Source organism: Rhamphochromis longiceps, linkage group LG1 (assembly GCF_057381845.1).
Source record: "Rhamphochromis longiceps isolate RC_006_pf linkage group LG1, R_longiceps_female_GT1.1, whole genome shotgun sequence".
Lineage (NCBI taxonomy): Eukaryota > Metazoa > Chordata > Actinopteri > Cichliformes > Cichlidae > Rhamphochromis > Rhamphochromis longiceps.
In genome coordinates, this window is record NC_140557.1 from 757103 (window position 1) to 759666 (window position 2564).

Here is a 2564-nt window from a genome sequence, read left to right on the forward strand (position 1 = left end):
AGCCATGCCTACACAGCAAATCCAGCATGTCCAAATAAACACTGTCGGATTTGACTTCAACACTATTAAAGTGTCTATATGGGTCCACACCAGAGAGTGTTAATTTAACTCTTTTTGGAGAGTTGGTACGTTAACTCTGATTTAGTGTTAAACACCAAATCTGTCTGGAGTTGATAATTTAACACTTGGTGTTAAGAGTTTATATATTAACTCTCAAAGAGTATTTTAGTTTAACTACGTAAGAGTTATCTTCTAATTCATTCTAAAAAGCGGGAATTTTACTGTTCTGAACTTCTAGAAATTTCTTTTGGAAATAAACATTTACTAAAAAGATGCAATGGTTTTTGAAAAACATTTATTCTGAACTGTGCACCACAATTTCAAAACATTTTCTGAAAGATGTAACAGTATACATGTTCTCACTTTCATTAGAATTTTGTTTATCAAAAGGTCTGACATGGTAAATGCAAATAACAGCATTCTCATCACTTATTTCTTCAATACAATATGCATGTCCTTCATTCATCACTTTGTGGAACTTCAACGCACTTCTGCTCTCCCCCATATTCCATCTTCACAAGCATATCCTGTGTGGAGATTGAATAAAAATTAGTTGACACTAATTATTGGCACAAATAATCCAGTAAACAATTGCAGCACAGTAAAAAAAAAAAAAGGAATCCTCTTTGAGCCATTACTTGTGTAAAGTATTTTCCCAAAAGACAAAGACACAGGCAACAGGTAATACTGAACTAAATGTAAAACCTCAACCTTTTTCATTTTTACCTAAACCGTGTACACAAAACTCTGGAGGGATCTAAATGCTAACGTAGAACCCAGTCAGGACGTCAGCTACTGCTGTTTGCTCGTTTTTTTTTAAAAAATTTTATGGGCGATCGTTTTCAGGCTTCAAGTAGCACCATTATACCAACATTTCACATTCTAGACATTGTTTTAGGTGTATTTGACCAAAAGTTTGACTGAAAATTCACATGCAAGCTTTTTTTCAGTGCTGTGGTATTTGCCCACAAAAAATACCTTTCAGCTAGCTAAAACAGAATATTATGCTATCAGCGAGCAACATGGCTAATGCCTTTCACACAGCTTTGTCTCAACTCCAAAGAGCCACAGAAGTAAAAGCTCATAATAATAATTGAAACAATCTTTGAAAAAATGACTTACCAAGCATGGCAAACAACTCAAATATGTAGAGCAAAATGTTCTGAAACGGCTTCACTTCAGCTTCAATTGGAGCCGTGCTGAGGGCGGAGTCTGTGAATTTACTCTGTTGGTGTCATAGCCCCTCTAGGAGTTCAGAGTTAAGAGGTCAGGAGTTAATGTTTCCATTGTAACACCTCCAGATTTGACAGAGAAACACTCATTTTTAACACTTGATTTTAACTACTATCATTTTACACCTCAGAGTTACATTAAAAGAATGTGACTCTGCTTAGAGTAAAATTAACTCTACTTTTGCAAGAAGACTATTAACACCAAAACATTTAACACTTTTGAATTTGCTGTGTATGATTGTACCAGAGCACATTTCGAACAACATCGCCCCATGTTGTGTAGCTTTCTGGATTTTATACATATTGGGCTACATATTTATTTATTTATTATACAGGCTATACAGTACATAAGATCAAATTTCACGTTTTATGTGGATTTTATGTGAAACTAACATGTTTAATTATGTGGGCTACAGAAAATAATTAAGTTATAGACTATATTTATATGAAAAGCATGTATACTTACTGCATTTGAATGATTTTAAGCATATGTAATCACCTGCATATGTGTTTGAAAAAAAAGGCTTTGATTTTGCCACCCCATTTGATTTCTCTGCCACCCTAAGAAAATTTCTCTACATCCGCCTCTGTAGAGCAGGTCACCTACTAACTGGAAGGAGGGTGGTTTGATCCATGTCTGCATGCCAGACATGGATCAAACCATGGGGTTAGTATCTTGGGCAAGATACTAACCCCAAGTCTCCAATACATGATGTGAATGATAGTTAAAGCATAGAAACAGTGCTTGTGTGAATGTGGGATGTTGTATAGAGTGCTTTGAGTACTCTGGGAGAGTACAGAAGCACTATACAAGACTCAGTCCATTTACCATTTGTACTTCATACATATGGGACTTTTTGTTCATTACAGTTCATAAAGAAATGTAACAAACGATAAACTACGAGCTGTGTGCTAAAATTGAGATCTTTAAAAAGGTTATGAAGCATGAAGTAAGGGAGATTTTTTGCATTTTGCATCATTTTGACATTTTTCTGTGAATTCAAACAGGGATGTGGATTATAGTTGAGATTAGGGAAGAATTACAATAAATATGATGGGGAAACTACAGTAATTCAAGAACATTATGGATAATGTTCGGTGCAGCGAAGCGCCCTGATGCTGAGATGTGCTCCAAGTCAGTCAAATATCACCCGTGCCAACTAAAACTAAGACAAAAACTAATAAAAACTAATGAAAAAAACTAAAGAAATTAACTGTGGGTGCCGAGTCTTCCCCACTCACACGCTGATTACATTAGTTTGATTTAATGAG

The 2564-nt window shown here is 35.3% G+C and overlaps 1 long non-coding RNA gene across 1 annotated transcript; it reads right to left on the bottom strand.

The window, feature by feature from the left end:
- Positions 1-340: 340 nt before the first annotated feature.
- On the bottom strand, positions 341-1268 carry LOC146678025 (uncharacterized). The gene is made up of 2 exons (XR_014912168.1): positions 1183-1268; positions 341-587 (listed from the first exon to the last, which is right to left on the bottom strand). It is a non-coding gene; the product is annotated as an uncharacterized LOC146678025 (long non-coding RNA).
- Positions 1269-2564: the final 1296 nt, after the last annotated feature.